This window comes from Desmodus rotundus, chromosome 6 (assembly GCF_022682495.2).
Source record: "Desmodus rotundus isolate HL8 chromosome 6, HLdesRot8A.1, whole genome shotgun sequence".
Taxonomy (NCBI): Eukaryota; Metazoa; Chordata; class Mammalia; order Chiroptera; family Phyllostomidae; genus Desmodus; species Desmodus rotundus.
In genome coordinates this window covers 23,441,797-23,458,974 of record NC_071392.1, presented here as the reverse complement: position 1 = coordinate 23,458,974, position 17,178 = coordinate 23,441,797, and the positions used below count along the sequence as shown (strand labels likewise).

General features: G+C 35.0%; 1 long non-coding RNA gene across 1 annotated transcript in view; it reads right to left on the bottom strand.

Annotated features, from left to right (window-relative positions):
* The window catches only part of LOC128781154 (uncharacterized), a 72,894-nt gene that overhangs the window by 12,609 nt on the left and 43,107 nt on the right, over positions 1 to 17,178 (bottom strand). The window lies entirely within an intron of this gene.

Genomic DNA, 17,178 nt, shown 5'->3' with positions numbered 1-17,178 from the left:
AAAATTCTATTGTCTTCCCCTAGTTTATCGCATCATTGTTATATAAATATATATACATATATAATATTATATATTTAAAATATGCATACATTTCATCTGTGAGAACTGTCCTGGTCCATTTGGGCTGCTAAAACAAAACATCATAGACCACATGAATTTTACAATAAACAAACATTTATTTTTTTCAGTTCTGGAGGCTGGGAAGTCCAGTATCAAGATGCCAGATTTGGCTTGTGGTGAGAGCCCTCTTCCTGGCTTATAGAATGGGCAGAGAATAGTCTGGGGGACTTTAATTCCATTCATGAAGGCTCCAGCCTCGTGACTTAATTACTGTTCAAAATCCACCTTTAAATGCCATCACATTGGGGGTTGGGATTAATATATGAATTTGGGATGACACAAACATTGTCTATAGTAGTAAATTACTAAAATTATCATTATTTTTCAAAGTGTTAGGAGTTTTAATACATTGCCAATATGATCTTCTCATAAGTTTTACAAGAGATCTATTGTAATCCCAATTTCACAGAGGATAAAACTATGACTTAAAGAGGTTAAATTGGTGACTACCATAGCACAGATTTAAACCAAGTCTGTGTGATTTTGGAGCTGATTATATTTTATTTATAATGGCTAACTTTTAAATTGTGATTATAAAAGTAATTCACATTCATTGCAAAACAATTGTCAATAAAACTATCACACAGAAATATACCTGTTTATATTTCTGTAACACCTATTTATATTCAATGAATATAAACCCAGTAATATTTATACATATACACATATATTGAGCATAACATATAATACCTAGTTGACATATTTTTCTATTTATTAATTTTAATACATAAGCAGATGCATTATAGTCATGTATATTTAGATTTTTGCATTTCCAATACTATTATCTACATTTTAAATAATGAGTTAGTGAGCTTTTGCATATACCATTAAATATTCTTTTCTCACATCACTTTTAATGGTTGTATAATACTACCTCATAATAGTTTACAATGTAATAATGATATTAACTTACAACTTACAACCTATGTTGTCAAGTATTTTGATCATCCATTTGAAATTGGCCAAATAAATTGTTTTTGAAGTTGGCTATGTTCACAGGCTTTTCTTCCACTACCACCATCCTCATACTCTCTCATCCCTCTAGTCTGAGCAATTTCTTTTTATTAGAGACTAGTTAACATACAACATTATATCTTTTTCAAGTGTACAACTTATATTAGTTTCGGGTGCACAGCGGTGCTTCAAAATTTTTATACCTTACAGTGTGATCACCACAGAAAGTCTAGCAATTTGAATTTTGTTCTCTACCACTCAGCTGAAACTGCTCTTGCCAAAGCCACTTACAACCTTCCCGATATAAAATGTAATGACTATGTGTCATTGTTCTTCACTAACTGATCTGCCAGGAGTAACACCATAGACAACTTCCTTCCTTTCTTACCTTGGTTTACATAAGGCCATATTCATTTGTCTTCACCCAGTGATTTCTCATTGCATCTTTCAAATCTCAGCTTAAAAGCCACCCCCCCCCAAAAGAACTTCTAAGACATCCTCTCTAAACAAGTTTACCACTGTTTTATTTCCTGAACACTTCATTCAGAGACTTAGCACAAGATGTTCTTTAAAAAATTGTTTATTAGGTGGAAAACAGCAAAGTACAAGAAACTTTTCAATTTTATTTAGCAATGTAAACCTATAATACATCACAATGCCTGGCCGTGTGTACTGTGCTGAATAGTGAATAAAACTTTCCTTCCCCTCATTTTTCATGGAGGAAAATTACTTCCTTTGAAACTTTATCACTGAAGGGCATTAAAGTACGTCTGGCTTGAAGTAATGTTGTAAGCTTTGTGTAACTCGTGAAAAGATATTTGAAGGCAATAGCATCAAAAAGAAAAGAATATGTCTCCTGTAGGAAAAGAAGTCATCCCTTTTTGCACTCATGAAGTCCTTGATGAAACCCATTAAAACTCTTTGTCACTGAGCGAAGAGATTTCGATCAGGAATTATAGACAACTCACCTAGACTAATAGTTTGAGACTCTTCATTTAAAAATGAGGCTAAGGAAATGTCCTAAATTCATACATGTTAATTATTTGCACCTTTAAAAGTACATGACTCTGCCCTGAGTGGTGTGGCTCAGTTGGTTGGACATTGTCCTGCAAACTGAAAAGCCATGAGTTCTATTCCCAGTCTGGGCACATGCCTGGGTTACAGGCCAGGTCCACCATTGGGCGTGCGCAGGAGGCAATTGATGGATGCTTCTCTCTCACATCCATGTTTCCCTCTCTCTCTTCCTCCCCTCCCCTCTCTCTAAAAATAAAGAAATAAAATCTTTTTTAAAAAGAGTAGAAGATTCTGTGGTTCTTGAAAATTCAATTATATATCTCAAATAGGACAATTACTAGTACAACAATTCACTCTTGAAGATTAATTACCTTCCTCTAGCTTTGCTCTTTCAGTAGCATTCCCTGCAACAGCCATTTGCTGGTAATTCCATTGTCAGCATTTTTAAACATTGATATTAATTATATATACATTTTTCATCGTTCTTTTCAAACTATCGTGTTACAAGGTATTAAATAGATGCTTCTATGTATCCATGCATATTTATGTGTTTTTCTGTAAGTCCAAGTTTTGGTCTTGTCTCCTGATAGCAAAACATGCTTGATTTTGTTCTTAATCTTAGAGAATTGATTGAAGTTAATTTATTGATTTAAAACCTATTTTAAATTACAGTGTTTTTTCAATGTTGAATAGCTCCTAGGTAGAAAAATATGCAAGTTCTATGCAACCCATCATTCATGCAGTTCCTCCCCAGATCTCCATTTTCCCTAGTCCTCATCGCCAGTAATAGAGACTATACTGCAAACACTCACCGACTTCTTCATCAAACTCACCACCTGGCAACACTGCACAAGCTAGAAGCAGTCCGGGATATGTTTACTTAACCAAGATTCTTTTCCTTTTCTAGTGGAACTATCGTGTACCTTTCAAAGACAAGAGTACACTTTTTAAATCACTAAAAGGCCTGAGATATTCATTTGTAAGCCACATATCGGTAGTCTGAACCCTAAACATGGTGCTGTCATGCACGGGTTTCCTTCAGAAGACAAACAGATTGCAGCTGCAATGGCTTTCTTCACTATTTTTTCTTGGAATACATAATACATTTACATTGTCTGAAATATATTTAGTTAATTAGAATATAACTTGTAAAAACCGTCTCGTAAATAAAGGCACACAGGTAATCCACGATTCCACCTCCGTGAAAAGAGTCGTTACGCCCTGACGAGGGGCCGACACATATTCGGCATCAGGATAGGTGTCCTCACCTCAGAGCCCAAGGTCTTGTGATGATCACTGAAGAATTACAAGTTGCAGAACTCATTAAGACATTGGCAATTAAAATATGAACAAAATAAATCAAATATGGGCCCAACTGCAATAATTTTCACGTGTGATCTATGAATGTTGTTTGTGAGATTATATGTATATACTTTTAACAAAATTTGAATTAAAATTCTAAGTTCGATATTTGAAATTCTATTACATCTTGAGTTCATTCTTTATTTGTTTATTTTTTATTTTGTATTAAATTTATTGGGATGACATTTGTTAGGAAAATGATATACATTGCAGGTATACAATTCTACAATACATCTTCTGTATATTCTTCTGTGTGTTTACCACCCAAGTCTCCTTCCCTCACCATCTCTATTTTTCTAATTATCTGCTTTAGAAAAGTAGTCTTTTTTTTAAATTTTGGAAAAACAGGAAAGCACAAAGTAATACATACAACACGTAAATATATACTATGCTTGTTTATATTTTTAAAATTTTGATTGAGATATTTTGGGAAGAAATAAATTAGAGATAATTTTTTAAAGAGCTTGATAATTTATATAGTCAAACCAAAAACACATGAGGTAAAATAAATGTTTTTAAAAGTTTGAATCTGCTGTCTTTAGAAATAGTAAAGGCTGCTTCCAGTGGAGATTTATATGGGACATAGATTTATTCAACAAATATATGCTGAGCCCCACCACTGAGACAAACTGTTCTGGATGCTGGGAATAATAAGATGAACTAGGCACGTTAACACTGTACTTATAGATCTTGAATGCTAACTAGAGAGGAGGTGGGACTAATGAGCGATAACCAATATAAACCAAAAGAAAATACCACCAGTTCCAAAAAGACAGAAACCAGGTTCAGTAACACTCAATGATGTGGTAAAATTCTAGCCTGAGTAGTCAAAGGAAGCCTCCTGGGAAGATGACATTGGCTTTGAGAAGGAGAAAAGTAGGAAGAGGGAATAATTACTCCAAAGGCCTGCACTGAGAACAAATTTAGAGTATGGCTGGGGCACAGGGGCAAGGAGAAAACTCACAGAAAACGAGTAACAGGCCCACTCATTTTGGTTACAGACCTTGGTAAAGAATTTGGCCTTTATCCATGTGTGCTGGGAAATTATCACAGTACAATAAGCAGTAGGAGGAGAGAAATGGCTGAAGACTATGAATTATGAATCCAATTGTGTTTTTAAAACACCACTCTCTAAATCATAACAGATTATTCAATGTCAACAGGATTACTTACTAGATTCTTACTTTTGATAAAGAACTTCACCAATGTATGTGTGGAGGGAATATTCTAAGGTGGCTCCCTGAGACGCATCCCGGCGTAATCCCTTCCTATTGAGTGTGAGCAGGACCTGTGGCTTGCTGCCAACCCATGCAAGCCAATGGAATATGGCAAAGGTGATGGGAGGCCACTCCGATCATTGTGCTACTTCCATTCTGTTCAGAATAACAATGACTTAAGATGATGAGTACTTAAGTTGTTTTATTGTTATAACTCTGCATCTATAATTCTGAGCATTATTTGATCTTCTAATAAATGTGGCACATAGTAGTACGTGTTTGGGGAAGTACAAAGGAAAAGAACATCACATTCCTCGCCCAGCAAGGGCTTAAAATGCAGCTGTGGAAAAGAGATGTACATCCATGAAACCACTGAGCAACAAAAAAAGACAGTATAGTATTAAATGGCAAAATGAGGTCAACATGCATTCACGGAAGAGGTCAATTAATATTGACTGAATTATTCCAATAAAATTCCACTGACAGTGTGGTTACTTAGGCACTGGCTCCCTGCTTTGTTCCCATAATAATTTATTCTTAGTCCTAATACAGCTCTTTTCATCTGGATTGTTCCTTTCTGCAAGTATGTCTGCTTTCTCATGTATTGTACGCTCTTCAAGATCAGACACTATGTATTTATTACTCATTTCTGCATCAACAGTGTACAACATATATCACCACACGTAGAATGTGTTCATTTGTATTTGTGAGACTGAATCAACAGGTAGGAGGGATGGAATGTTATATTAAGTAGGGTATACCATAAAAAGGACTGAGAAATGAATGGCTGTCACGTTTATAAGGAGACAGGGTTGGCTAGAAGGAGGATATATGAGCAGGTTGCAGGTGACAAAAGCCCAACTCTACATTAAGCTAAAAGCAGCAATGTACTGGAAAATCTTCCAGAAATAGAGGAAGAATTAAATCACAAAGTCTTGGGAATACACAAGGTAATATAGTTTCAGGGACCACAGCAAGTGAAATCAAGAACACCTCATTTTTTCTGTTCCTTTTCTCAACTTGTCTCTGCATATTGGTTTAAATAATTCTTAATGAAGGCCAGTTTCTTGTATGTAACTGGGGTGAAAGGATCACACTCTAGTCTCATCTTTTTATGCTCACCACCAGAGTGTAGAGTTGTTTTTTTTTTAAATTAGACCCAGTTCTAAAAATATCCAGTGGATCTAGTCCTAGGTCCCATGTGGTTCACATGCAAATTCCATGGATCAAATTCCATGCTGGAGCAGAGGGCATGAGAAATTCGATTTTATGTGGATAATGTAACATTGAAGGACTTAAAAACCAGTCAGGTAATCATGGAAAAATTTTAAATAAGAAAATCACAGGTATAAGGTAATGTTCTAGAAGGATCACGAGGACACAGTTTGCAAGATGAGAGGAAATAAATTCTTGAGTTTACTAGGTAAGGTTCTGTATTTAAAAACATCATTTCTCTGTTGCACTTGTAGTTTCAATTTGCACATGCTTATTAAGTCTCTAAATCTTCCTTTTTCCTCCAGATATGCTTTCCAGTCCATTTCCCACATTGCAACAGAGGAAACTTTGTAAAATCTTTCCACTGCTCTTTCTCCTTCAATTGTCTTTTGTAGGCTGAACAATAAAGTTCCAACTCTTTGCCTTAGCATTTAAGTCCCTCCAAAATATGCCTCCGCCAATATTCTAGTTTCATTCCTCTTAACTCTCATACATTCCTGTAATGCATACCTAATCCTTAGCATGTGAAACATTCTTTCACACCTCCAGACCTCTGTGCGAGCTGTTTTCTCTGTCTGGAATATCCCGGCCCACCTACAATTCTTATCCCTGTTCACATAGACCCACTTGACAGCTTCAAAGACACCTCATTTCTTTATTTGTCTCTTATTGTAGGTAGTAAGCTCCTTGAGGGTAGAAGATATTCATTTTATGAATAAACATGAGCTAAAAAACAGTAATTACTAGAAGTCCAATATTTGCATAGGCATAAATTTTACTCGGACACCCATTGAGTTTGAGGACATTTTGCTTTGCCAGAAACTTCAATCTATTTCTGACTCCAAAATTCACGTATAAATTCTGACACAGTTGTCAACTATGGAAATAAATGGTAAAGCAAACCTCTCTTCACATCTATTCGTTTAATATTTGTCCCTCCCCCAACTTCATTTACATGAGAGCAACCACATCATAGGTTGGTAAAAAGAAATAAAGATATCAACAACTAAGTTTAGGACATCTGTAACAAAGTTATAGATTTGACCAAGGTTTAATTGGATCAGATCAGGCATTATAATTCATCATAAATTAATGTTTTGCATTTTTAATGTTTTTATCCTCTCATCTAGTAGTTCTAATTGTACCTTAGCCTCTTGTTATTTCTTTTATAATAACATTTCCCCCAAAAGTGTTTGCTGTATAAGATTGGACATCGTGTGAAATTTACTGTAGCACATATCATTATTCACATTTACACTAGGAGGTTTTTACACTATGTTTAAGTAAGTTGTTCATAAAAAGATAATTTGAATATCTATAATTTAACACCTCAAGTTACTTAAAATACATGAAATACAAAACTGGTTAATAGTGTGATATTTCTTTTACAGTAGTTTAGTACTAAATATGCTCTAATTCCAACTGTGCTTAGTCAGTACATTGTGAAAAAATGAACACTATAAATATTCAGTGAAAGGAATTCTAAAAATGAATGTGAAAGTAAAATAAATATGTCTTAGTCTTTTAAAAGTCCCTTTGTTTTACTATATTCCTTTCCCAACATGCCATAACCATTGTACCTCTATTTTTATTTAGCATTAGAAATCATTTTAAAGGATATATTTTCCACTTTTATAAATCAATGGAGTTAGAAATATCACACATAAACTTGTATGTATCCTTAGTGAAGAGGGAAAATAAGGCACTAGAAAGAGTATTTAGTGAGCATCTACTCTATAAAAGACTTTAGACTTCACACTCTCAGTGTAAGTACCAGATTTTTATTATCTAGCTTTAATTATTTCCACTCTAAATGTTTATATCATACTTAAGAAGGCCCCATCTTCCACATCTTTCCCGCTTCATGACATCATCTTCCTTTTTCTGTCTTCCTATCTAGCTCAGATCCCATTGATTATTATTTCAAATACTCTCATCAATATCTATCTGTGCTATACTTTTTGGCTTTTTCTCTCACCCATCTGCCAAAATCTCAAGTATCCACCATCTGCAAGCTTGATTCTAGGTTGCTAAGTTATGATTAAAAAATAACCAAAAAACCCCCAAAACAATAGTGATGCACATTAAAGCTTTCTAATTTCACTGATTCCAATAATGCCTAACAAATTTCTGAATGTCAGAAAAATTGACAGGAGGGAGAAATATATTGGTTTGGCCAAAAAGCTCATTTGGTTTTTTTTTTCCTCCATAAGATGGCTCTAGTAGCACTTAGTTGTCTTTAACTTCATTCAAAATAATTTTATTAGATTGTATTGTGACAGCTGTTATATCAGCATGCATTTTTTAAAAATCTTATCCAAATTGGTAAATTTTTGTGTAGCTATTTTTGGCATATTATGCTTTATTATTTCAGAAAAGGTAAAAATGCAACTGAAATGCAATAAAAGATTGCAGTGTATGGAGAAGGTGCTGTGACTGATCAAATGTGTCAAAGTGGTTTGCAAAGTTTTGTGCTGGAGATTTCTTGCTGGATGATGCTCCATGGTCAGGTAGACCAGCTGCAGTTGATAGTAATCAAACTGAGACATTAACTGAGAACAATCAACATTATATCACTCTAGAGATAGCCAACATACTCAAAATATCCAAATCAAGCACTGGAAATCATTTGGACTAATGTGGTTACATTAATTACTTTGATGTTTAGGTTCCACATAAGTGAAAAAAACCTTCTTGACTACATTTCCACGTGTGATTGTCTACTTAAAGAGAATGAAAAAGTTCCATTTTTTAAAACAAATTGTGACAGGTGATGGAAAGTGGATATTTTACAATGTGGAATAGAAGAGATCATGAGGCAAATGAAGTAAACCACCACCAACCACACCACAGGCCAGTCTTCACCCAAAGAAGGTGATGTTATACACATGGTGGAATTGGAAGGGAGTCCTTTATTACATGCTCCTTCCAGAAAACCAAATGATTAATTCTAACAAGAAGAGTTCCCAGTTAGACCAACAGGAAGCAGCCCTTGATGAAAAGCATTCGAAATTAGACAACAGAAAACTCATAATCTTACATCAGGATAAAGCAAGACCACATGTTTCTTTGATGACCAGACAAAAACTATTACAACTTGGCTGGGAAGTTCTGATTCATCTGCCATATTAACGAGACATTGCACCTTTGGATTTCCACTTATTTTGGTCTTTACAAAATTCTCTTAGTGGAAAAAACCTTTCAGTTTCCTGAAAGATTACAAAAGGCACCTAGAACAGTTCTTTGCTCAAAAATATAAAAGGTTTTGGGAAGGTGGAATTATGAAGTTGCCTGAAAGATGGCAGAAGGTAGTGGAACAAAAAGGTGCATACATTGTTCAATGAAGTTATTGGTGCAAATGAAAAATGTGCCTTAGAAAATTAAATGTAATTCTATCGTGAAAAGCTGATGTGCTTACTGGAGCTGTGCACATCAATCTATCATCTGGCAAGACAATGACAAGCACAGAGAGACATTATGATGACTCACTTTTGGAAGAGATAACCATTTGCAAAGACTGCTCTTGAGCGGCACTCAATTTATTTTATTGGTATAAATTGAATGTGGTTTTTCTTCATGAACCCAATCTGCCAAAAACCAAATCTATGAATCCTCTCACTGCTTTTTTAATTTAACCCAAGGGCACCTAATGTCATTATTCTGGCCCTAAACATACATAATGCAGTTGAAGCTATGAACCTATCAATTTTTTCTCATTAACCATATACTGTTCCATTCACCATAGCCTTATCTGTGACACAATGATAAGATTTAGCTCATCTGTCAGCTACTCATGCAATAATTTTTCCCATCCCATGTGAAAAAAATTGGAGTTTTAAAAATTTATCTCTTCATAATTATAATGAATTTCGAAGCTCTTTCAACAGTTTTATCTAAATATAAACTTTTAAGTACATAGTTTTATCATGTCCAATAATTATTCCCTTGAAATCTATGGTTAAAAGATCTCATTCTGTTTTCAATACATATTTTAAAAATTATTTAATGTGTAAACTAAGAAGAAAATAAAAGGATATATTTTTATTAGCAAAGAAGAAATGACTAGGATGAACTAGTCTTCTACCTGTCATAATATTTGAATACTTAATTAAAAATCATAAAGAGTCTGGATTAATGATTGACTTTTCTTTCTGATCTACTCCAACACAGATTATTTGGAAATTTAGTTCCAGTTATCTAATTGTCAGAAAGTCAAGGTTTAAAAGATTAACTTAATATATCTTCCACTGCTCATTCCTGTTGATCATCTTCCTCTTATTAACATTTTCATTCTCCTTGTTCTCCAGTCTTTTAATTCAAGTTAAGTTTTTTTAACTTGAATTAAACTTGAATTTAACTTGAATTTCCCCCTGCTTCTCACCTGCCTTACCCCTCCCCCACACAACTCAATCACCCACAAACATCTCCACATCAGTCATCTCTCTTCCATGCCAACTTCCACAAACATGGTTTGGATGTTCAATAACTATTAAGTGACACAGTGTAATAACCATTAACTGATTTTCTTCTCTAATCCAGTTGTTTCTACCCTTTGGAAAATTTCAGATTTCTTTGAAAATCTAATGATCGCCTTAGACCATCTTGCCAGAAACACCCTATATACACAAAATTCACCACACAGTTTTCAATGATTAGCAGAATTACAGAAGCCAGACCACAGTATTAGTTTGAATATTTGTTTTTATTTCCTCCACTTCCAATCTACCCCTATCGCTTTCATCCTCCTAATCTATTAATGAATCATATGATTAATTTTCTCAAAAAAATGTTCAACCCCTACTATTTGTTGAATTAAATTTAAGTCCTTACTCAGGATTCAAAATTCTGTAAGCTGCAGCTTTAATTCTAATGAGATTCACATTTTCTCCAATCTCCAGAGCCTAGAGTCTACCCCAAATTGAAATTCATCACATTTGCTTCCCTGCTTTCCTTCCTTTGCTGATGTCCTCTTCTTAGCTCTCTACACCAATTAAAATATGCCAGTGCCTAGGTTCCAAACAGAGAGATTCTGACTTAGTTTAGGGTACAGGAGAAGTGTCAGGGGTTTTAAAACTTTCCAGGTATCTCTAACATACAGTAAAGTTTGAAAACCACTGGTGAGGTCCTCTTACACCCTAATCCCTCAGTTCTTTCTCCACTTTGATAATCTTTACATTTGGTCCCAACTCAGAAGATAACATCAGGAAAATATAACCAAAGGAAAATCAATGCTTTCTTAAATCGAACACAAAAAGCACAAGCAATAAATGAAAAGACTGTTCAATTAGACTTGAATCAAATAAAGAATTTATGTTCATCAAAAGACACAACGCTGGAAGAAGATATTCAGAATATATTTATCTGGCAAAGTACTCTTATTTGTAATATATTAAAAACTCCTGCAAATTAATAAGAAAGTATGTAAATGTGCAAAAGATTTGAAAAGGCATTTCAGTAATGAGAGGATGTTTATCTAAGTGACCAATGATAAAATGAAGATGTGCTCATATTCATAGTCATAAGGGGCATGCAGGTACACAACTACAAGAAGATAGTACTACATAAAATATTGAATACATAGTTTGACCACACAAAATTGTGGTGAGCAAGCTCAGAATTCTCTTACACTTTGCATACACATTTAAAACCACTTTGGATAACTATTTGGCAGCATCTATTAAAGCTGAACATAGCTGAATTTCTACATCCTTATGACTAATTAGCAATTCTACCCTTAGGTATTATCCCCAAAATATACTCTCACTCATAAGACAGGTAATTACAGAATTATTCAAAATATCCCCCAAATGGTAAACTTAGCAAAGTTCATTGTACAATAATTAGACAAATAAATTGTCATGTTTATTAATAAAAACAACATTGAAATCTTGTCATAATCTTAGGGGACCCTCCTAGTACATAAAAAATGTCTTTTCTTTTGCTGATTTCAAGATTTTGTTACTGTCTTTGACTTTTGATGGTTTATTTATAATGTGTCTCTTGGTGTTGGCCTCTTTGGGTTCATCCTACTTGAACTTCATTAATGCTTCCTGAATTTTGGTGTCCATTTTCTTCTCAGGTTTGGGAAATTTTCACCATTATTTCTTCAAATACGCTCTCTGTTTCTTTCTCTTTCTCTCTTCCTTCTAGAACTCCCATAATGTACGTATCGGCTGCTTAATGGTATCCCTTAAGTTATTTAGACTTTCTTCCTTTTATATATTCTTCCCTTACTTTTTTCTCTTCTTATTTAATAATTTCCAATGGCTTGTCATTGAGTTCATTGATTTTTTTCCTGCTTGACCAAATCTGCTGTTAAACCCCTCTAATGAATTTTTCAATTGTTACTGTATTTTTCAATTTCAGAATTTCCATTTGGTTCTTTTTCATATGTTTTGTCACTTTGTTGATATTTGCATTTTGTTCCTGCGTTTTCCTGGTTTTGTTTAGTTGTTTAATTGTGTTCTCTTGTACATCACGGACCTTTTTATTAAGACCTTTATTTTGGATATTTTTTGTCAGATAGTTCATAGATCTCTGTTCCTTTAGTTTTATTTTGTTCCTTCGATTGAACCATGTTTCTTCGTGTCCCTCTGATTTATTTTCCTCCCTCCCTTCCTTCCTTCCTTCCTTCCTTCCTTCTTCCTTCTTTCCTTCTTTCCTTCTTTCCTTCCTTCCTTCCCATTTGCCTGCCTTCTTGGTTGACTTTTTGCATTGAAAAAATAGCACTTCCAGTGTTTATCAGTTGGCTTTGTAAAGGGGAAAATTTTCTCAGCTTAACCCAAGTAGAGATTCCAGGGGCGTCTGAAACCTTTTTCTAGAGGAGGCAACTTCTCTGGGTTTACACATTCTTTGATAATTTCCCAATAAGATAAATTTTCTGGTTTATTTTCTCAGGAGTTTATCTCTTGCTCCCTCTGGTGTCTGTTTGCAATACTGCAGGTTCTGTGGTACTGCAACAGCAAGTAGTGCGGCTCCGTTTTATTCTCATTGGCTGCCAGCCATTTAAAGTATCCTGGTTCTGTGTCAGGGCTTTAAGTCAGGCCAGACAGAAACCAGTTCCTCAGGCAGCTCTCCATAAAGTTGGATGAATGCCCCACTCTTCTCCATCTCTCCCTCCCCAAAAGCCCTGAGTTGGGTGCATTCTCCTGATAGCACCAAGCCATACTGGCCTAGGTCTGCAGCACCGGGGAGGCGGTGGGGGGGGTGGGGGGACGGGGGGGCGGGGGGCTGTTCCTGGTGGGAGAACAAACTACCCTCATTTCTGCTACTTTCAGCGGCCCCCTGTGCGTCTAGAATATACTGGTCCCAACTTTGCCAATGCTCCAAGTCAGATGAGAGAGAAAACAAGTCCCACAAGCAGCCCAATGTATCAGAAAATCTTGTACATTGGACACATGTTCCACTCTTCTCTTTGTCCCCCAGGGAGAAGTCATGAGCTGGAATTCCCTCCAAAGGCACTGAGCTGTGCTGGTTTGGGGTTGGTGTAGTGGTGGGTAAATTGAAGTAGTTCTCATTCATTTTAATGCAGCTGTTCTCAACTTTCCACCTGTCTGGGGTACTGCAATCTCTTAACTGGTTTCTAGAGTTCCCATAAAGATACTTTGTTCCATGCATTGTTATGTCAGTGTCTCTGCAGGGGAACAGGGGCTGGATCCTCCTATTCTGCCATCTGGCTCTTATTCTCATTGATTTCTGCTCTGATCTTGATAATTTCCTTTTCCCACTTTTTCTGGTTTTGTTTTACCTTCTTTTTCTCATGTATTGTGGTGAACACTGAAGTCATTCATTTGAGATCTTTCTTTTTTCCTAATATAAACATTTTAGTGCTACAAATTTTCCTCATAATACTGCTTTAATAGTATCACATAATTTCTGCTACACTGCAATTTCACTTTCACCGATTCAAATGCCATTTAATTTCTCCTTTTTTTTTCCTTTGACCCATACGCTATTCAGAAGCATATTATTTAATTTCTAAGTTTTGGAGGATTTTTCCAGAGAGCATTCTGTTAGTGATTTCTAACCTAATTCCCTTGTGCTCAGTAACTTATATTGAATAACCTGAATCCCTTTCAATTTACTGAGATTTGTTTTATGATCCAGTGCAATCTATCTTAGTAAATATTTTATGTGTATTTGAAAAGAATGTTTGTTTTTGGTGGAGTATTTTACAAATGGATTATTAGGTCAAATCAATCAATAGTATTCGATCTTTTATTTCCTTGTTCATTTTTCTTCCTCCTATTCTATCCATTATTGGATCCAGTTAAATTACTTGGAAATATTGCTATCTTTCTTGGTTTTGTTTGCAATATTCGTTAAATGGAAAAAAATGTGGTGTTTGCTCCAGGGTCCGTTGATCTCTGTTACTCAGAGAGGAAAGAGCCTTCTCTGTATCCTGCCCAGTGTCCCACGGTGCTTGAGATCTTCCTGTGTGTTTGGTGGGGGCTAATGCTGGCCTTGTGTGATTATTAACCACTGTTACATTTTGGAAGATTATTTCCCTATTCCTGCGTCCTCACACGCACGTGCTGCTCAGTAGTCACCTGGATAATCAATTGAAGATCCTCTTAAGGTCCTTGGAGTTTTCTGTCTGTGCAGCTCCCTTTTCTACAGTAATTTGTTCTGTGAACTCTGTCTGCCCTGGCTCACTGGACTCCAGTTCCATACCCTCAACTCGCCGCGCACACGGAACTCCACCTAGGCTGCCCTTCCCTGTGTCGCCGTCTGAAAGCTCTCTCACGGGATCTCTGTCTTCATTGCCTGATGTCCAGTTTCTGGAAAACTGTTGTTACATATGTTTTGTTTGTTTTATTCTTCAGAAAAGAGGATAAATCCAATCTCTGTCGCTTCCAAAGCTGAAGTTAACCAGGATGTTTTTATTTTTTCTCAAGAATTTTTAGCTTTTGCATCGAGTAGGTTGTTCTAAACGCCATAATATCTGAATGAAGGAAGACTCTGTTAAAATTAGTTTACTCTTTGGAATAGCTATACTTGATGTTAATAATTAATAGTTATTTCCCAACATCTCCCTTATGCCCACCATAATTGTTATCCAGGGGAGAGATACTTCACTGAAAATTATGTCACAGTTAAATAAAATAACAAAAGAGTTTACAAATAAATCATCCTTTCTGACTATAGAGACAGCTAAGAAATAAGAGTATATATGCTAAAATGTAGAAAAAATAAGTTCATTTATATGATGACCAGCCAATACTGGTCTCTCTAAGGAATGTGATAGATCTTTGATGACAATACAACCTGTAGAATTGTCTTTTGTATGATTTGACATTTTCAGCTTATATTTGACATCTGCTAAAAGTATTCTCTAGTTTCTTTACTTCAAGCTATGGTGGATAATCTTTCTCTATATGTCATTTTTCTAATTAATGTGTTGAAAACACATAAATATATTTCCGATGTAGTCTTAAGTTTTCTCAAATGTTAGTTTAGTCTTATGGATCCTTAAATGTATTTTATAAAAAGAAATCATATTATCTTCTACTTTCCTTGCTCAGCTGACAAATATATTTACTTTCCTATAAGAAATCAATGCTCCAATTTGAAAACTGGTAGTGAACTTCCTTTTTTTAAATTAATATCTTAATTCAATAAACAGCTATCAAATATACAATTGAATGACTTTAGACAATTCTTCTGTCTGAAGATTTTAATATGCACAATATTATTTTTCAGAGTTTCTGACTTGCTAGTGTGTGTGTGTTATATAATTTGGATTATTAAAGTGCATATTAAAGGATCCCCTTTATTTGATTTAATAATGACTTATAAGAAAATAGAATATATTACTGCAGATGTCAGCTTATTTACTTATGAGACTGCAATTTGGATTGTCATGTAAAAATAATATCACCTATAATAAACAACCCTAACATAATATTTTATCATTATAATCTTTATTTCTTTTGGTAATGTTTAGGTAAGAAAAATGTCTTCTTCTATTGTTTTCCATTTTAACATACTAAAAAGAAAAGCATTTACATGGGCTTAATATTCAACCAAAGTTGCATGACTTCATATTAGTCTAGTTAGGCAGTAAAATTTTAGGCAGTAATAGTAATCTTTATCATCTGTAAATAAAAGGACATTTTTTCTTGGTTAAAATATAGAGAGATAATACAAAAGGAAATGGAAGATAGGACACAGTAGCATAAATGAGGCCTGAAATCAAACATAAATTTAAAAAATACTCTGGGAAATCTGTTTAATCCTGGATTTATACCATATCAGGAGCTTAATATATCTTTAAAAGTAAAAGCAGTATATGGCAGTTTAAATTTTTTCTTCCCTAAGATAACCAGTAATTAATATGATAGGTAGTGCCAATCTATTCCACATTTTTATTATTTTCTCTCATAATATGGTGATATTCTCTCTGTGAATAAGTGGAAAGCAAATCAAGCTATAGATTTTAATTGACTTTAAGACTCTGTGTGAGGTACTGCAGACAGCATTGGTCAGACTAGCAATTTCAACATTCTTTAATGTTTGCTTTTTAAGTGCTTCTATTATGAATGCTATCGGATTGTATATCTCTAATTGGCAGAATTTTGTTAAATTTGAACAGGATAGGGAGAAGGAAGTGTGGAGAGTCGAAGGGGGGAAAGAAGACTTTTACTTTCAAGATAGCCCACAATTTCCACCTCCAAATAGTTCCCATATATGAAACCCCTTAAATTATATTGTAACCCTTCCCCCTGGAGTCTTGACCTGAAATTTGAGAAATACTGGCATTGATATATGAAATACACAGATAATGCAAAAAAACCTCATTTTACCAGATAGTTTCACCTTCTGCCCCCATCAATCATATTACAAAATCTGTCAACAGGAAGTAAATTGCCTGAGTTAAATTTCACCCCCACTCCTTCACATGGTCACTTTAGAGGAAGTGATTGTGGCTAATACAAATGCCAAAAGTGAATAGGAATAAAGATATGGAGACACTAGTCTACTTAATTACCTTCTAAATAGTGATATTAAACTATATTGCAAAGCTTGTGTTGAAAGAAAAAATGGAGAAGCCTTCTGGATCTTGTTTTAGTAGGTATATATTTTTTTCTTTTCTTTCTTTTTTATTGTTGACACTATTGCAATGTCCTCCATTTTTGCCTCCTCTGCCCCCCTCCACCCAGATCCCACCCACCCCTCCCTCTGGCCCTCACCACACTGCTGTCTGTGTCCATGGGCCATGCGTACATCTTCTTGGCTAATCTCTTCACTTTCTCTCATCCAGTCCACCCCCGACACCTCCCCTCTGACATCTGTC